Here is a 20,006-nt window from a genome sequence, read left to right on the forward strand (position 1 = left end):
AAAGAACGTACATAGCGCCTTTGTAGAGCATGTTCGCCCTATGGATGCAATTGCTGCAGAAATACCCTCAAGAAAATAGTAAGAAGTGATAACATAATTAGAAAGTGATGAAGTTTGAGTGTCTGTTGACGTTGCTGTTTTTTTCCAGCTTTATTGAGGTATAATTGACAAAATTGTAATCTATTTAAAGTGTACGCTGTGATGATTTGATAGACTTACACGCTGAAATAATCACAACAAGCAGGTTAATTAACACATCACTTCACAGCGTCACCTTCTTTTTTTCTCTTGGTGGTAACATCCCCGATCCACTTCCTCTACCCATTTCCAGGGTGTAGCACACGCTGCTGGCCGTGGTCACCGTGCTGCACCGTCTCCCCCACATGCTGACTTTGTGACTGGAAGTTGGTTTCCTTTGGCCGACACCCCCCTTCCACCACCCCCAGCCCGAGGCAACCACGGTTATACTGCCTCTGTGAGTTCAACCTTTTTATCTAGATTCTACGTGTAAGTGACCCGAGGCAGGGTTTACCCTTCTCTGGCTTCCTACGCTGAGGATAATACCCCTGGGTTCATCCACGTTGTTGCAAACGGTAGGATTTCCTTCTTTATATGGGTGACTACATCCCATCACATATGTGTTTTCTATCATACTTAGTAGTACATGGACCAGTTTCCTTATCCATTTGCCCGTCAATGGATGCTCAGGCTGTTTCCATATCTTGGCGATTGTGGACAAACCTACAGCAAACGTGGGGTGTATCACACATAAAAATCTATTCGAAATGGATTAAAGACTTGAACGTGAAACCTGAAACCATAAAGCTCATAGAAGAACATATCGGGAAAAACTCCTCGACATCGGTCTTGGCAGTGATTTCTTGGATCTGACACCAAAAGCAAAGGCAACGAAAGCAAAAATAAACAAGTGGGACTATATCACACGAGAAAGCTTCTGCACAGCGCAGGCAACAGAACGAAAAGGCAGCCGGTGGAAGGGGAGAAAATATTTGCAAACCATACATTTAATAAGTGGATGATATCTGGAATATGTAAGGAAATTATATAATTTAATAGCAAACAAACAAAAAGCATTTACAAATGGGCAAAGTGCCTAGAAAGAAGACAGCCAATCCAGATGGCCCATGGGCCCGTGAAAAGACTCTCAACATCACTCACCACCAGGGAAACGCAAATCAAACGCACAGATGTCCCTTCACACGTGTCAGATGGCCGGCCTCTAGAAGGTCACCAGGTTGGTGCTGGCGGAAATGCAGAGACAGGGGCGGCCCCGTGCTTGCTGGGAGTGCCACCCTGGGACACAGTGTGGAGGGGCCCCAGAGACCAGGGGTAGGACAATCACGTGGCTCGCCACCCTGAGCTCAGCCGGCCCGGCCGCCCCCTGCGAGGCACCACATGCCGCTTTTACAGGAGAAACGAGGAGCCCTCATCTGCAGGCCCCAGAGACAGACCCCCCTGAAGCCAAGTTCTCCTCACACGGACAACATTCCCTTACCGCTGAACAAAATTGGAGAGGAAGGCAACTCATTCACTCAGAAGGAGTTTCCTCAAGGATTTCAAGGCTTTGTCCCCTGAGACAATTGCCGAGCTCCCAGTACGAAGGGGACCCAAGTAAACTCCCAGTCTCGAGACCCAGCATCACCCCAGACCCCGCTTCTGCCCACCGGGGAGGGGCAGGGCTGGCGCCAACGCCACTCTCCTGGGCAGCAACCCCACAAGCCCTCAGAGGCCAGCTTCCCTGTTTCCCTGGCGGGGACCCCAAGGCTCCTGCTGGCAGGGACCCCCCCTGTGGTCACACAGCAAGACAGCGAGGGGTCGGGGCCAGAATCCTCCCTGGGCCCTGGTGTGTTCCGACGCTCACTGAGGCCAGGGCAGCACGGGGCCGCCACGACGAAGGCAGAGCAGGCGTGCGAGGCTCCGGGAGCCAGAGCCACGGGCTGGGTAAGCCGAGGCCCTGCTCCCTCTAAGCGTGTGGGCCAGCAGCAGCCCCTCCAACCCCAGCTTGGCCCTCAGTTACAAAACCTGACAGGCCCTCAGTTACAAAACTTCATGAGTCGCCAGCCTGCTGCTGTTTTAGGGAAGATTGGGGAAATCTGCTCCAAGGGGCACCACAGCCCCGTGATGATTCAGCAGCAGCAAATATTGATGCCGAGCGCTCCGGGGGAAGGGGGACCATGTTGCCAGGTGCTACAGGCCTGGCTCCTGGGCCACGAGCACACCGACCGCAGCCCTTGCTCTGATGGTCACCAGCTCTGGGGACGGGGACCTGGATACCCTGTTTCCCTTACATCACCCCTTTGGGGACTCTTTCCAGATACCTGCAGGCAGGTAGAAGGCACATATGGCACACTAAATCCTAGGAGGTACCTACACAGGCGTGGGGGGCTGGATCGTGTCTCCTCTCTACCTCTCAGGACCTCAGAATGGGTCTGTATGTGGAGAGGGGTCTTTAAGGAGGTGATGAGGTAAACGAGGTCACTAGGGTGGGCCCTGCTCCAGTGTGACCACGTCCTCATCAGAAGAGGATGTCAGGACGCAGACCTGCACTGAGGGACGACCCCGGGAGGACCTGGGGAGGACATGACCGTCCGCTTGCCCAGGGGAGACCGCGGGAGGGACCCCCCCCCCCACTTGGATCTCGGATGTCCAGCACCAGGGGACGATGGATGCTGTTCCAGCTGCTGGCCCCCAGTGCCCGGTGAAGGGGCCCGAGCTGCCAGATGCCGGGGCCGCCTCGTTGGATCCGCCTGGTAACTGGGAGGGAGGTGGTGCAGACCCACTTGACACACAGGATGACAACGCTCGCAGGTGGGCTCTAAGGGCAGAAAGCTGACCATCGTGCTGTGGTGACATCGGGAGTACTTTAGGCTGGTGGGCTTTCTGGGCATAGTTCTGTTTGCTTGTAGAGAACAACTGAAGGAGTCGGAGCCGCTTTCAAAGCTCCGCTGGGCAGACACGTAGCTGGTTCATGTAGGCGGCCCACATGCAGTCACACGGAAGGCCGTCAAGTGGCTTTCCCGAGAAGCAGGTTGGCTCCACCTGATTCTTACAGATACAAAAACATCAAGTTTCAAGTCACGGTAATTCCAGGGAGCACAGGCCATTGTCCCCTGGGCATCTGGATGCCCCCAGGGCCGACCTGGCTTCTGTTCTACTCTGCAGAGGTGGGAGGAGGCCAGGTGGGGCTCCCAAAATGGTTTGCAGGAGACATTCGGGTTAAGTTCAAGGGGATCCGTGAACGGCTTTGGGGTCCTGGCTGAGGCACAAATAAGGCAGGGACTGGTCAGGGCGCAGTTGTCACCACGGGTTTTCTCTCCTTCATATTCCTAAGTCACACCGTGAACAGCATTGGCGGCAAATAAGGGGAGAGGGGTGAACGGCTTTCTACATGTAAAGAGCTCATACAAGTCAAGAAAATCATGAAGCCAGGGTGCAAAGCGTCCTATCCCAAGGGGATACAGGTGACCGGCACAGATGGGAAGCAAAGTGAGCCGAGACATGTAAACTGGAGCCCCGAGGAGATGCTGTTTTGTCATCTGTACTCGAGGCAGCAAAGGCCCACATGCCTATGCCTTCATTCCTCTGGGGACGGTGCCACCTCGCCCCCTGGCTGCACAGCAAAGAGAACACACCCAGCAAAGAGGGAAGGAAAGGTGTGCCCAGGCGAGTGGGTGGCCTGAGGCAAGCTGACGGGTGCATGTGCACAGGGACAGAGGGAGGTGAGTCACAGCAGGAGAAGCTGGAGGTCTGCCCGGGACACGGAGGTCAAGGTGGGCACGCGGAGGTCAAGGTGGGCACATGGAGGTCAAGGTCAGTGCAAATACTGAAGCCAGGCATGGGGTGGCACAAACACCCAGCAGCGGCGCCAGCAACCATGCCGTCAGGTCCCTCAGTGTCTCCCCGTGCTGTCACCCTGTCACCCTGGTGCCCTGACAGGTTGGGCCTACCGGACCCCCTCACCAAAAGGCAGAACCAGAAGGCCCCCCCCCCCCGCCGCCAAAGAATGGAGCTTGTGGGGAACTCCAGGGCCTCTGGAAGCTGGGCCTGTGCTCTCATGGCCCGAAGGAGGCCATTCATGGCTCGGGAGGGACCCGGGGGAGAGCCCACAGCAGAGGGTGAGGCCAGGAGGGACCCCCCTCCACTGCTCGGCGACAGAAGAGCTCTTCCCAAAGCATCTTGAGTTTGTGCTTTCAGAGCTATTTGGGAAGAGGAAGAGACATAAAAACCAGATACCACACAAAGGGACACTCGGAGAATGAGAGCGACCTTTTGGAAAAGAAACCAAGTGTTCGGGTAAAAACGGGTCTGAGAGCTGCCCGAGAAAGTACGAGAGGGGAGGCTAAAACCAGACAGAACGTCGGGGCAGGACGGCCTCAGCTGGACAGAGGGGGTCTGCTCAGTCCCTGGGGTAACACGGAGAAGCTGAAGTCCTGGAGGCCACCCGGAGGTGACGGCACTGATGGGAAGAGACCCACAGAGTCCACCTCTTGTGTAACTGCCTGGGAGATGCCAAGGATAAAGGCAGGATTCTAGGAGCTTCCACGAAAACACGCAGGTCGCTGGCAGAGGGCCTAGACCTGAGCAGACAGCCGAAGGGTCCCTGGAAATTCTGGACTCCTAGGGAGGCCCAGGCGGAGCTCTGCACCCGGGCAGGAGCCACACTGAGGGCCCGCCGTGGGACCGCCAGACGCACAGAAGCTTCCAGAAGCATCTGGGTTTGCACCTTTCTTGGAAGTTACTTGAAAATGGTCTGCAGCAACAGAAGAAAAAGCCAAAGAGAGAAAGCAAGAACCCGAGGCCCTCGGCTGCCCTTGGCTGGGTCCCCAGGTGTCCCGCTGGCTCCAGCTGGTCTCTCGGGCCTCTCATGGGCCCGTGTCTTCCCTGTGTCCCCACGTGGCTGTCCTCTCTGCTGGTCTGTGTCCTGATGTCCCCTTCCCACGAGGACGCCAGTCCTATGGGATTAGAGCCCACCCCAGTGGCCTCATTGTACCTCCATCACTGACCCCATCTGCAAACCGTCATACCTGAGGTCCGGGGGTTCGGGCTTCCCGAGGTGGGTCCTGGGGGACACGGTTCAGCCCCTCGCATGTACTACCATGTTACCCCTGGAAAGAACAGAATGCACAACGCAAATTGCAACACGCCCGATTTTGCACACCCGATGGAGTGTGAGGAAAGAGCCCATCTGGCCGCGCACCCCCCAGGCCTGTGATTTACAGCACCTGCTGCCGCATTTGTGAGGGTTGGTCCCTTCACACAGCCCGGAGCTTGGGTTTTCGGGCACAGCTGGTGAGGGCGGGTATTTTTCTCTCTCTCCTCCTGTGATCACGTGCCCTCAGCCACCTCCGCCAGCCCACGTAGGGATCTCGGGGTTCTGGCCGTCAGCCGGTCCCCTTGGCCCACGCAACCTGGTGACGACGTGGCTCCCCCGCGGGCCGGCGGTGCTGAGCACCCCCCCCCAGGCCCTGGGTGCGCGGTGCAGCCCCTCTTGCCCGGAGCACGAGCAGGGGGAGGCCGAGGCCCAGCCCGCACGGGCTGCCCCCACTGGTGCCCAGCGACCCCTGGGCCCAGCAGTCACTAGAAATGCCCCCCAGCGGGCTCTCTTCTTGTCCACAGAGACACACGCCTGTCTGTGGAGGCTTGTTCCGTCTTGCTCTCCCTCTTACACGTCCGAGTTCTTCTGTTGCGAGAACAGAGGATTTTAAAGCACAAATTTGCTTTGCCATGTTGACCTACAGGTACTCGCTTACTGGTTTTTAACTGTCATGACCTATTAGAAAGAAGGCAGCCTGCAACTCAGTTACAGAAACGACTGTGACGTGACCGACCGAGACCCTGTACAGGTGACGCCAGAGCGGCATTAAGTCCAGAGACGCAGGGGGAGGCAGGCACAGGAGGCACCGGGCAGGTTAGCAGCCAGGATCGGATCTGCAGTGTTCTCCCGAACTTCAGGAGCAGCCGGGGTGTAGGGTGCGCGAGGAGAGTGACCCAAGCCCCAGTACGTCAGCGTCACTGGAGTCATGTCACTGTCTACACGTGATGACCTCGCGGACAGAGGGGAGGTGGATTTTTGGCATTGGGAAAGGACCACAGAACAGCTCAGTCCCCCGCGGTCTCTGCAGAGCGGGGTCATGTGCATCCTGTTCTGCGATTCCTTTTGGCTCACTCATACACTCCTGCACGCACTCGCATGCACATGCTCACATGCACCCACTCACCACTCATGCATATGCTCACGTGCGTGCACATAACTGTGCATACACACAATGCTCTCACACATGTGTACACACTCACGTGCTTCCATGTGCACATGCTTGCATGCACTCACATGCTTGCACACACATGCTTACCTGCATGTGCTCACATGCATATGCTCACACACCCAAATGCACACATGTGCATGCAGACTCGTGCACATGCTCATATGTATGCACTTGTGCACATGTTCACACATGCACACACAGATGCACACATGCGCAAGCTCTCACACGTGCATGTGCACACACATTCATGAACACAAACTCGCACTCAGGAACTCAAACTCACACACACATGCTTTCACACACACGCAGGTGCCGATGTTCAACGCTGGTGATTCAAACCAGAAGAGACCTCCACACCTGTTTGGAGGAGACACCTGGTATTTCCTACATGGGAAGCAAGCGCCAAATGGAAAAGAGTTTTGCCCTCAGCTTTGACAGGTAATCCCACTTCTGGGAGTTTATTCGAGGAGAAAGTGAAAGTGAGAGGAAATGTTTCTGTAGGAGGAAGTTCTCACAAGTGTGAATTGTCGGAATAGAATTCAACAATGTAAATGCCCATCAACAGATGGGTGTAAATGCCCATCAACAGATGGGTGTGCAAAGGCACTGTGGCACAGTGGCCACGCATGCTGTGCAGTCAGTGACGTTATCCTTTAGAGCAGGCTTTAATACGTGAAAATTCTACATGCTACATAAAATTTTTGAAAAGCAGGAAAAAGACAAAACTGGTAACTATGGTTATCTCTGGGTGGAAATATTATTGACAAGTTAAACGTTCCTTAGATTTTTTTTTGCTTTATTTTCTATTCTTATACTCAGAAGGATAGGTGCATTTTCCAGACGTGCATCCTGCCCCGTGGCTCGTCCAGCCCCAGCCCCAAGACATTCTGGGAGCCCCGAGAACTGCACGGGGCCCGTTGGTGCAGAAACAGCACGCCTCATCTCCCCACGCCGTCCCTCCTGCATGTGGACAGGCTCCCGTACCCTGGTCCAGGTACCACCTGTCGCCGTTGCCCTGGGCATAGGACTGACGCTAACTAGTCACGGAGTAACAAGCTGGCAGTGTGGCTGCCGCTCCCCTGAGACCAGTAACCACGTCTCATTGATCTTCGCAGTTCCCATCAGGCCTGGCAAGTCACCTGGATGCTAATGAAGTTCCACACACATTCACAGTTTGATTTGATTTAAATTAGTTCAGTATTTATCATCCACCAAGAAAAAGCTGATCAAACTGAGCTCTGCAGGCGTGAGTCTGAGCTGTGTCTCACTTGCCGGTAGAGGCCCGGCCGCAGAAAGCAAATAACTCAGCGTGTCTTGCCAGGCGGCCACCGTCGACCACACACCCTGGGGTCTGCCCAGGTGTCCACTGGCACATCGAAGACCCGGATGGAGCTGGGAGCCTAGGCAGGGCCTGCCTGGGTGGGGGTGGGGGGTGCTTGGCGGTTGGCTGTGCTTGGCCTGGTTCATTACACTGGGATTTGACAGGGAAGGACGCGGGCAGGGAGCAAAGACATGGGCCAGCATGGGGGACGGGGGAGGGCCATGGAGTGACGGGCCACGGGACACCCTCAGGGACCCTGCAAGGAGACCCGAACTGTGTCCCGGGTGGGGAGGGTGACGCTGGAGCCCCGCTGCAGCTGGGTGGGTGGGCAAGGGATTTAATGAGCACCAGCATAGGTCCTCGGTGCCTTGAGAAGCCAGGTTTTCCTGCCACAGTGTGGAGGAAGATTCTAGAACACAAACGCTGTGGGGTAGAGATGTTTGTGTGCTTCACCAATCTGTGCCCCTAGGGTGGGCAATGGGAGGCACCCAATAAAGGTCTGTTGAATGCGTAACAGAGCAAGCACTGGAATGAGACGGCTGGTGGCCCCTTCTCGTGCCGGGGACAGGGGTCATCTGCTCCCGAGGCCCAGTCACTGGCTGCCGCAGCTGTGAGCATCACTGCGGGAGGAGGGGCACTGCCTGCCACCCAGGGGCCTGGGGTCTCCTGGGGAGCATGCCCAGAAGCACCCGATGGGACAGGGGTCCTGCCCGGAGGACCCTACCAGCTGGCTGGGGAGCGTCGCCCTTCTGTCCTGCGTCACAGCTTTCGAAGATCCTGATGAGAATGTGGAAGCCTGTGTCATCGAAGACTGCTGGCTGGAGGGATAGCCAGGCCTCTGAAGAGAGGTCAGGAGCCAGGTCACACCAAGCCCCGCAGGAGATGAGGTGGCCCCGGTGTCACTGAGCCCCCCAGATCCCCTGCTTTGCTCCGCAGGTTGCACAGCTATGGCAGACGCAGCCCAGTGGGGTGTGAGCAGGCTCCTGGGGATGGGGCTGGGCCCCCCTCTGACCTCCCACGAGGTGGGCAGGGGCGGGGGTCATCACAGGACAGGCTCAGCTGAGCTCACCACCACCTTGCCACGCAGCCCGGGGATGAAGAGTGTCTCTACGGCTTTAGAAGGTTGAAGAAAATCCACAGAGAAGACTGCTTCCTGGAGCGTGAGCACCGCATGGGATGCGGATTCCGTGAACCTGAACCAAGTTTTATTGGCCCAGAGACACAGGGGCCTTGGTGCTCACTGCTGACTTCCGGCTGTGGCGCAGTGGGAAGTGGTGACAGGAGCCTGCGGCTCTTGGAGCAGGAGCCACTTGCCCCCAGCCCTTCGGGGTCTGCAGGCGCTGCCCGCAGGTGGGAGCGAGGGCTGCACACCAGCACCCGCACTCAGGGCCGAGGCTGGCTGTCCACGCACTGGGGACGTCCTCTGACGCCCCAGAGGTCCTGTCGCGGTGGGAGAGCAGCAGGTCGTGGGCCACACGCTCATTACCCCGCTGCCCAGGGAGCCTCATGCCCCCGGGCCCCCCGCACCGGCACCCCGCACGCAGTAAACGCACGTGTTCCTGGACAAGTGGACGGTCCCCGCAGGCCCCGTGCTGGGGGGGGTCATAGGGAGCCAAGCCGGGGTGACCGGAGCGGGGGAGCAGGCTGTGGAAGCCAGAAGGAGCTCCCCGAGGTGCCCCAGGGCCCAGGATGGGGTGGGGGCGGGCAGGCTGGCGGGTGGCCCTGGGCAGGTGGGGACAGGGTCAGCTCTGAGCTGGGAAAAAACTAGCACATCTGGCCTGGGTTGGCTGCGTGGGGGCAAGGGGCACGGCCCCGCGTCCACGGGCCAGCAATGGACCGGAGGCCAAGTAGGCAGCATCTCCCAGCGGCCAGGTGGGAGGAAGCATGTCCAAGCTGGGGCCTGGGCGGCGGCAGGGAGCTCGCAGGGCATCTTGAGTCTGAAGCAGAGCTGGGGGGGGGGCGGCCCCAGCCTGGGGCCCAAGGCCCTGGAGAGATGAGGAGGGGTTGCTGGGCCCTGCAGCTGCCGCCACCCGCCCCCCCCGCCCCCCCCCCCCCCCGCCTGCCTCCGGGTTGCATGTCTGCCCCGGGAAGTGCCTGAGGTCAGGGTGAGCTCCTGCCCCACCGCCCACGCAGTCCTGGAGCCTCTGGTGTCCCCGAGACACGAGAACCTGGCCCGTGAGCCCTCCGTCTGCAAGGGGGCCCCAGCCGCCCCACTTTCACCCCCGTGAGTCACTCGGGTCGCGTCCGACTTTGGGGAACCCCAGGTCCCACCTGCCGGGCCTGTGGCCAGTCTGTGGGCGGATCTCAGGGAGGGGCGTGAAAGCCAGGTGTCTGGAGCCCTGAGGATGTGATCTCTGCAGCCCTGGGTCCCCACCCCAGCCGCTCTTGCGGCAGTGGAGATGGATCTAATGAGCCTGAGGGGTCACCACCCGATCTTCATATTAGCACCCATCTTTCCTGCGTCTTCAAGGACTCGGGACAGAACGTTTGTCCAGGGCCGTATTATAGTAAAACCCCAGCCACGTCGATTCTGCTGTTTATCGTGATGCTTATCATCACTTGTATTTTATCGGCCAGACGTCTGGGGCAATTTTCTTTTCATTCCCATGAGACTCTATTATTCCGAATCACAGCACAGAAAGGGGGATGTTTATTTGAATGAGATGCAGCTTCTCTTTACAGAATTTATGTAGAATGTCTCCTAATGCATTTTTAAAGTGAAATCCGAGAAGCAATTTTCATGCCAGCTACTATCCTGCAGAGACACCAGAACTTGGCGATTGGCACAAAAAGAAAAACCACATGTAACTTTATCAGTTAGGGAAAAAAAAAATGTGAATGATAAAATTGTCCTTCTTTTCCAGAAAGCAGCACATGTAAATTTTTTTTTAATAAAATCTTTAAAAAGTAAAAAGTCTGACTTAGGTGGTGAATCCTGAAATACATGGGAAAGAGAAAGGAAGGCAAGTCACCTGGAACCCGACCAGCTGGAGAGAAGTGGTCCTGACAGTGCAAACTTGCTCCCCGGCTTTATTCTGTGCAGCAAACACACTTATTAGCTGGGCAACGTCGCTCTCATGGCTTCCCCCGCAGGGGGACCAACCCAGGGAGATATATGAACAATAATTTCCCTTTTGTCATTGACCCCTGCAGGGGCCATTATTTAATTTATTTATTCCTGAGAGACACGGAGAGAGGCAGAGACCCAGGCAGAGGGAGAAGCAGGCTCCATGCAGGGAGCCCGACACGGGACTCGATCCCGGGACCCCGGGGTCATGACCTGAGCCCAAGGCAGACGCTCCACCGCTGAGCCCCTCCCCCCCCGTGCCCAGTTGAGTTTTGTTATCCTGGGCATCCGTGTGTCCACGCCCCTACCCCGGTTCGCTCCGTGTTCAGTGCTGTGGGCCTGTTACTCCAAACCCCCACTTTGCTTTCTTGAAAGCGTCTTGGTCCTTAGCAACCCTTTGAATTTCTGTGGGAAGTTCAGAACCAGCTTGTTTTCCATAAAAAGTAACCATAGGTGGTCTCCCTGGGACTGCACTGAACCACCAGGTTCACCTGGTGGGCACCCACACTCCCGGACACCCCAGCCCATCGGGGCCTTCCCCTCGATCACCGCCCCGTCCTGTGTCACCACAAGGCGTATCATCTGCCCCAACCAGGTCCTTGCATGACATTTATGTGACCCGTCCCTCCCTGTCTCTAGCGCTTGTCTCTGCTCTGGGGTCTGGTCTCCATAGTGATCACGGCCAAGCCCCGTGGCCGCCGTGGAGGGGCGCTGGAGCCTGGGGTGCTGCGGGCTCGGCCCCACCGGCCTGGGCCAGCGCGTCTGCGGGGAGTCCCGCTGGGCCGTGGGTGCAGCCGACCCGCCGTCCGCTCCACCCGAGACCCTGGTAGGGCTCCAGGCCGCCGTGGATCACTAACCCTGTGCTTCCCGCTTCCTGCCCCCCACGTGTCCACCTGCCTTCCTCCAGGCACGCGCACATTTCACAGGGTGCATCCTGAGGTCCTGAGCACGGTGGCGGCGGCGCTCCCCTGGTGGTTTCTCTGCGCAGCCCACAGGCACCCAGGACTCAGCACGACAGCCACCGGGGACCGCTCACCAATGTCACGGCCCCATTACCACCCTCGTGCGAAAAACGCCACCGTGCCCAGCATCTCGCCGCCTACATGGAGAGCCACCACGACTCCTCTGGGGTTTGCCCCAGCCGAGCTCACCAGGCTCTGCCGCTCTTCCCACCCAGACACTCTTCCTTCTCTGAACTCTAAGCCTTCTTTTTAGAAAATTATGGTAAAAACACACCCCATAGGGACACCTGGGGGGCTCAGTTGGTCACGTGTCTGCCTGCAGCTCAGGTCATGATCGCAGGGTCCTGGGATCGAGTTCCGCATCAGGCTCCCTGCTCGGCGGGGTGTCTGCTTCTCCCTCTGCCTCTCCTCCCCGCTCATGCGCTCTCTTTCCCTCTCTCTCTCTCTCTCAAATAAATAGATACAATCTTTTTAAAATACACATCCCACAGGGGCAGCCCGGGTGGCTCAGCAGTTTAGCACCTGCCATCAGCCCAGAACATGATCCCAGAGACCCAGGATGGAGTCCCGTGTAGGGCTCCCTGCAGGGCACCTGCTTCTCGCTCTGCCTGGGTCTCTGCGTCTCTCTGTGTGTGTCTCTCATGAATAAATACATAAAATCTTTAAAAAGAAATACACATCCCATAAATTTTGCCACATAATCCACGTTTAAGGGTACAAGACAGTCGAGCTAACTGAAGTCATGCCTCACGTCAGACTCCTACAACTTCCTCCTCGTGCAAAACAGAAACTCTGCTCCCACTGAAAACCCCTTCCCTCCCCCAGGGGCCTGATGGCTTTTTATATACTTAGGCTTTTTCCATCACTGTCATCACTCTCCGTCTGGTGGCCAAATCGCCACAATGTTGGCTTCACAACCCATGTAGGCTGGCTCTTGTGTCTCTTAATCCTTCATTATTTTTAAATCTTTAATCTCCCATTTCTCCTTGCTTTATGACACAAAGATGTATCCCAGGCACACGTCTCCCCTCTGCCGTGCGTCGGAGGGAGGCGCCAGGGACCACTTCCCGTCGCATTGCCACAAGACCATTCCAGCTGGCGGAGTAGGACAGGGTCGCTTTTGTTGAAAGCACAGATTTAGACCAATATTTTCAATTCAGGTCTAACGTGGCGGTGTCTCTCCTAAACATGATTTAACTCTGGTTGTTACACTTTCTTTGTTATTATACATATATGTATCAATTATTTTTTTAAGGAGTCAATTTATATGAACTGTAAGGAGAAGTCAGTGGCAATGACCCCAATATTCTTTCCAACAGTCCGAGTGGAGAGCACGATCCTTTATCTTTGGAGGGAGACCTGCCAGGGGCCAGAGGGCAGGTCACACCACGGTCCTCAGGCTGCACGGCCGTCCGAGGGCTCCTCCGGGGGTGCTGGGAGCAGGACAGCGCTTGGCACATATTTGTTGAGTGACTGGGTGGGGGAATTAGTCCATAAACAGGCCAAGGGTTGCTTCTCCCCCGGGAAGCAGTGAACCTGCGGGTTGGGACCCCTTGACGCTCCGGCCGGTGAACCAGTCTGAAATACGAGAGCTGGGGTGCACACAGAGAGGCAGTGGTGACCCTGGGGAGGCAGAGGCCTCTGACCAGGCCCTGTCTGGGGCCCAGCAAGCACGCGTGCTGCTGAAGGGACTACGGAGGAGACGTGGGACGCCCCTGCCCTGGCCGCAGGGCCTCTTCCTGACGCCCACAGCTCCCTCTCAGGTCCGCTCATGCACTGCTTTTCACGCAAGACCCGGTCACATGCTAGGATCATCCTGCAGGAAGGAGGGCGGAAGTGCCGTGGAAGTCCCCGCATGGAGTAAAGTGACAGATCCGATAAAGGCTTAAATATCCAAAATATGTAAAGAACTTCATAAAGCTCAACAACAACAAAACTAAATAATACAATGTAAAGATGGGCAGGATGTGAAGAGGTATTTCCCCAAAGAAGAGATCCAGGTGGCCCCCAGGAAAGATGCTCAGCGAGCGCCTGGGGGCCTGGGTGGCTGAGCGTTGCCTTCGGCTCAGATCATGACCCCAGGGCCCTGGGATCGAGTATAGCACTGGGCTCCCCGCAGGGAGCCTGCCCCTCTGCCTGTGTCTCTGCCTCTCTCTGTGCATCTCTCATGAATAAATAAAATCTTTTAAAAAAGAAAAGATGCTCAACATCACTCATCATTAGGGAAACACAAACCAAAACTACAATGAGGGCGCCTGGGGTGCTCAGTGGGTTACACGTCTGCTTTCGGCTCAGGTCATGATCTCGGGGTCCTCGGAAGGAGCCCCATGTCAGGTCCCTGCTGGCGGGGACCCTGTCTCTCCCTCTGGCCCTGCTTCCAGCTCGTACATGTTTGTTCTCTCCTTCTCTCTCGCAAAAATAAATAAACAAATAAATAAAAATTTTAAAACTCATGCTGAGTTACTACCTCACACCTGTCGCAATGGCTAAAATTAACAATACAAGAAACACCAGGTTTGATGAGGGTGTGTAGAAAGGGGAGCCCTCGTGCATTGTTGGTGGGAGTGCAAACCGGTGCAGCCACACTGGGAAACAGTGTGGAGGTTCGTCAGAAAAATTAAACACAGAGCTGCCCTACGACCCAGTAACTGCCCAGCAAGGTGTTTACCTAAAGAATACAAAAATAGGGACACCTGGGTGGCTTGGGGGTTTAGTGCCACCTTCAGCCCAGAGCATGATGCTGGAGACCCGGGATCGAGTCCCAGGTCGGGCTCCCTGCGTGGAGCCTGCTTCTCCCGCAGCCTGTGTCTCTGCCTCTCTCTGTGTCTCTCGTGAATAAATGAATGGGATCTTTAAAAAAAATACAAAAATATAGATCCAAAGAGGCACCTGCTCCCTGGGGTTCACAGCAGCCAGGTCCACAATAGCCAAAGTAGGGAAAGAGCCCAGATGTCCGTGGACGGATGAACGGGTGAAGAAGACAGGATATGTACACAGTGGACGATCGCTCAGCCCTCAGAAGGAAGTCCTGCCATTCGCCACAGCGTGGATGGACTTAGAGGGCATTACGCTCAGCGAGACAAGTCAGTCAGAGAAGGACAAACACCATATGATCCCACTCACATGGAATTTTTTAAAAAGATTTTATTTATTTATTCATGAGAGACAGAGAGAGAGACAGAGAGAGAGAGAGAGAGAGAGAGAGGCAGAAGCAGGCTCCATGCAGGGAGCCCGACGTGGGACTCGATCCCGGGACTCCAGGGTCTCACCCTGGGTCGAAGGCAGGCGCTAAACCACTGAGCCACCTAGGGATCCCCTGTACCAGAATTTAAATAAAAATTTTAAAAGGAAGGAAGGAAGGAAGGAAGGAAGGAAGGAAGGAAGGAAGGAGAAGAAGAAGAAGAAGAAGAAGAAGAAGAAGAAGAAGAAGAACAAGAAGAAGAAGAAGAAGAAGAAGAACAAGAAGAAGAAGAAGAAGAAGAACAAGAAGAAGAAGAAGAAGAAGAAGAAGAAGAAGAAGAAAAAGAAAAAAAGAAGAAAGAAAGAAAGAAAGAAAGAAAAAGAAAGAAAGAAAAGAAAGAAAGAAAGAAAGAAAGAAAGAAAGAAAGAAAGAAAGAAAGAAAGAAAGAAAGGTGATGGCGAGCCTAGTTTAGGTACAGGAACCCCACAGAGAGCTGCAGGTGTTGCCCCAACTCTTCTGCCACCAGGAGGACGTGGAACCTGCAGTCGGAAGTCGGCAAAGTTCAGAAAATCCTGGGAAGGAGCCGCCAGGAGACGTATTTGAAAGAAGTAGACGGTTTCTCCATGAAGATAGAACATGGAGCGTCTGTCATTCTGCTGGGACCTAAATTTTCTTTACCATCATCCCTTACGGGGAGGCTGATTTCACCACCGTGGCGTCTCTTGTGCGCCCGAACATCACGCACCCAGGTGTGACACGGAGGCCTGCAGTGCTGTCCCCGCGGAAACCAGAAACGGGAGGACAGGAGCAGACCATGCCTTGGGGACACCCCGACGGCACGGCTGGGCCCTGCCACCGGGCAGGAGGTGGCTGCGCACAAGCGTCTGTCCCAGGAGCAGGTGGGCCGGGCATGGGCGTTGGTGGCCCTATGGCTGGTGCCCTGGACGTGCGGGCACACGGCCTGCCTCCCCCAGTGGCCTGCATCAGCGGACGAGCCCTGACCCTCAGTCTACCCCTTGCGCTTGGTTAAATCACAGATTTGCTTAGGAACTTCCCGTTTGAAACTTGATCATATTTTTAAAACTGTTCATTTAGCATTTGGCCAAAAATAAATAAATAAAGGAAAATTCGTACACGTCCACATTCTTCAGTGTGGTGCTTCCCTGGGACCCAACCCGGGGAATGTGTCAGACAGGTGAGCGAAGCCGCACGCGAAAAGGCTGCTGTTCCTCGCCCCGTGCAGCATGGAGCGCTCTCACTGAAATGCCGCTCCGAGGAACCCTTAAGGACGAAGGAAAGGTGCGGAGCTCATTGGATTACATAATTTCTTGAGATATGTTTTTTTTGACTGACAGGTCGGCTTCAACATGATGGGCTTGTAAAAGATTCCTGGCCACAGAGTCCCGTAAAACACAAGATCGTTAGCCCTCCAGCCACACGTGTCTGTGTTACGTGTTAGGGACCACCCTGCAGCGTGCAATGCACAGCCGTCCCTACTTCCCGCAGCACGCCTTGCCTTAACAGCATCCGCCCCAGAAAACCCTCCGTCCTCCTGGCTTCTGTGGGTGCATATTCCACTTTAAAATACCATCATCCCCTTAAAAAAAAATAAAAAATAAAAAATAAAATAAAATAAAATACCATCATCCCCAAACACGGTGTTGACAGTTTTGCCTTTTATATTACGTTGACTTTATTTTTAAAGAGTTTTATTTATTTATTCATGAGACACACAGAAAGAGGCAGAGACACAGGCGGAGGGAGAAGCAGGCTTCATGCAGGGAGCCCGACGTGGGACTCGATCCCAGCACCCCGGCGTCACGCACCCACACCCTCTGCAAGTCTGTGCTCAGAGACTCGGTTTCCTGGACTGTGGGTCACGGGCTCCCGCATCTTCACATTTCCAGTAAGAACATTCCAGGCTGTGGTCTCTTCAGTCCATACAAGCACTACTCCTCCATGGCCTGCGCTTGGCGAGAGCGTGCTTATATTAGCACCACAGACAACTCATTTCATCTTCAACATCCACTTTGAGACTAAACTTACGGTAGCATCCAGAATTACGTCAGATATGTCACTGTCCATGAGACAAACCTCTGAAAGTTTTCTGCTGACCCCAAGCATTGAATGAAGACCTTGACACAATTTTACTTGACTTATTTTCTACTTTAAAGGATCTAATGACTCCCACAAAAACTGATGTTATTCAACTGATCTTCAAGTTCTATTTTTGGGCGTGGAGGCCACATATTAACAGATACAGCTTTCCTTTTTGACACATGCAGAAAATCCAGAAATAAAAGTGAAAAAAACTAATGAACAATGACAGTCATTTGATCCAAAAAGTCATGCCTCTCAAAGCAATTGCTAAATGCAGCCTCTGACGTTGTACATCTTAATTCCTCACCTTTACGAATTATTTTCTTAAAATAACTGCTAACTTTTGAAGCACAAGCTGACGGCTTCTCAGCAGACTTTTGCCCCTGAAGATTGGCGGTCTGTGCTGTGTGCGAGGCCAAGCGCCCATCCATGGACTTTATCCTTTGTCCACGGACATGGACTATATCCTGTGTCCTGCAGAGCACGCAGCCAAGTCTGGCAGGCGCCCCAGCAGTCCCCCAGCCCCCAGCAGGGTGCCCCAGGCCTTTTGCAGGCCATGCGGTTCTGGGACAGGCTGCCCACATTCACCAGTACTGGCCTGGCAACTCTGTGTTTTCGGACCCTCTTGAAGGTCTTACAAAGTGAAGATGCCCCCAGAGGACACAAGAACAAGGAGACATGGCCCCATTATAAACCCAAGCCATGGATCCCAAGTCAAAAGTAAATTGAGAAAACATATTTGTATTTGGAATTTTTTAAAAGATTTTTTATTTCGAGGTATTCTCTCCACCCAACATGGGGTTCAAGCTTACAGCCCTGAGATCAAGAGTCACTGGCTCCACAGGCTGAGCTCACCAGGCTCCGGGCTTTGTGTTTAGGGGTGCTCAAGTGTTTGCAAGTAGCAGGCGGTCTTCAGGGCTGAAACCCCAGGCGGGCCCAGCCCTGTCCATGGCTACCTTGGCGGAAAGCTCTGGTCCTTGCACAGGTGGCTTCACCCAGGCCCTGCCACTGCCTGCGGCACCCTATGAGGCAGGGTCCCATCCCTGCAGGTGCGGCCCACGATGCCAGTGGATGCTCCTTCTAGAACAGCTCACCCAACACGTGACTTTGCCTTTTCCATGTTTTTTCAATGTATCTCTGCCTCTTCTCTGCAAGATTTCTCCTGTTCCAGAGATGGGATTGTACACCGAGTGGAAAGGGGTGGATCTGGTGGGACCTGAGGGCACCCCACCCCCCGTGTGCCTCACCCTGCCTTCTGCACACCCCTCTGTGAGCAGGACCAGAGCTGCGGGCGCTGGGGTTCCCAAGTCTGTGTGTCCATCCCGAGACGTATTCTGCAAAAGGGGGATTGTGATTGCCTCCCCCAGCTTCAGGCTGCTGTCCCCTGGCCAGCTAGTGAGGGTGGAGAGCTGAGCGGTCATTCTGAACCAGGGCGGTGGCAGCAGGCAGGTCCCCGTGTGTGACATGTGGGCCGGGGCCTTGTCACCTTCCAGCCAAGTCCCCGGCCGCCACGGCCTCCAGACGGCTCAGAGGCAGCTGGCCCTGCAGGACGGCCCACCGTCTCCCAGGCTCCCTGAGCCCTCGGTCCCTGTGGGGTCCTCCCCACCCACCCTCCCTGCAGGGCATCCCCCCACTGCCCTGCAGGGCCCCGGCACAGAGCCAGCCTCACACAACCCCACCAGCCGGGTACAGACCCCTGCCCCAGCCCCATGGGTGGGTGAGGGTGACCCTGGAGTGTGGAGGGGCTAAGTCCTCCACTAGCATTTCCTCAGGACACAGAGCCACCTGGTGACATGTGTGCCTCAGTGCGTTGTCCCGATGAGGCCACGTAGCAGACAGACCCACGCGGTGACAGTGTTTGAAGCATAAGTGATCATGATTCAAATAACCCGTTTCTGGACCCGTGAGTCATCATGCTGGGAACACGCGGTGGCTGGCCGTGACCACGGGTGGGGACCTGGTTTAAAACCGGTGACCTCGTTTACCTTTCCCAGCCTCTGTTAGTGAAAACAGGTCAGCTGAACCCACTTGTGCACGGAGCCGAGGCAGAGCTGGCTGCCAGGTGCTGGGTCCTCCCGGGGGGAGGGGGGTGGGGAGCCTGAGCCCCCTGGACTTCGTCGCCTGAGGGACTCTGAGCTCGGCTACAGCCACGGACCCCTTCCATAGTGGGCCCGGGAGGGGCTGGGTGGAGGAGGCCGTTCCTCCGTCTACACTGTCCTGTGGGAGCCACATGACTCGCTGCCCCCAGGGCAGGCTGAGGACTGGGGGTCAGGCAGACATGTAGGGATCTCAGGGAGCCCCCTGAGGGTGCAATCCTGGGGTGTGAGCGGGGCTGGGTGGCCCCCACACTTGTCTTCCCAGAGCCCATAATCGTTAGATCACCTGCCACCGGCGCGGCTTGTGAGCAGAAGGCAATGGACGGCCACTGCACCATGTGTCCCCAGTGAGGGCCGAGCTGGCCACACCCAGACTGGCCCCAGGGCTCTGTCCTTTCTCCTGTCACGTTTAACACAAACCCCCCGAGTCCTCGGAGCCCTGGTGTGGCCTGTCCATCCTCTACACACACGGCCATCCGCTCCTGCCCCCGACCCCGAGGCAGAGGTGGCGTGAGGGGGCTGCCGAGGCCTGCCCAGCCCTGGAGCCCAGGGGGCCGTCTTGCTTCGGGAACATAGGCTACAGGGACATTCTCCAGCTACACAGCAGACATGTGGGGTCTTCCCTATTTCTAGGTTCTCAAATGAAGGTGGAAACTGACTTCTGGGATCCGGGAGGGCCCGAGGGACCACTCGGGGCGTGCTTGCTGCCTGTAAGTAATTGAAACATTTGTGAATTAGGCCAGAATGTCTGAAATAGTTCGTGCTTTTAGTAACACGTTCACCGCAGACCCCATGCTGGGACCGGCCTCTCTGCAGACCCACTCTCGGCTGCGCCACCCCCCCCCCCCCCCCCCCCCCCCCCCGCGCTCTGGGCTGGGCCCCTCTGCACCGCCCGCGGGGGGATCCCTCAGAGCGTCTTTCAAAACAAGTACAGTAATGGGCAATGACAGAGCCGCTGGTCGCAAGCATCACGTGGCCACTTGAGGCCTGCGGGC

At 55.9% G+C, this 20,006-nt stretch overlaps 2 protein-coding genes across 3 annotated transcripts in view; one reads left to right on the plus strand and one right to left on the minus strand.

Moving 5' to 3' along the window:
• LOC140599530 (uncharacterized) overlaps positions 1–8,136 on the plus strand; it is a 263,170-nt gene extending 255,034 nt beyond the window's left edge. Inside the window, exons 12-15 of the mRNA XM_072762686.1 lie at positions 332–475; positions 5,760–5,929; positions 6,594–6,722; positions 7,104–8,136. The gene's annotated coding sequence lies outside the window, so the exon portion shown is untranslated. The remainder of the gene's footprint in view (positions 1–331; positions 476–5,759; positions 5,930–6,593; positions 6,723–7,103) is intronic.
• Positions 1–20,006, minus strand: part of LOC140599793 (adenylate cyclase type 1-like) — a 531,081-nt gene that overhangs the window by 228,002 nt on the left and 283,073 nt on the right. The gene's annotated exons all lie outside the window — the stretch shown is intronic.

The sequence above is a fragment of the Vulpes vulpes genome, chromosome 7, assembly GCF_048418805.1.
Source record: "Vulpes vulpes isolate BD-2025 chromosome 7, VulVul3, whole genome shotgun sequence".
NCBI lineage: Eukaryota > Metazoa > Chordata > Mammalia > Carnivora > Canidae > Vulpes > Vulpes vulpes.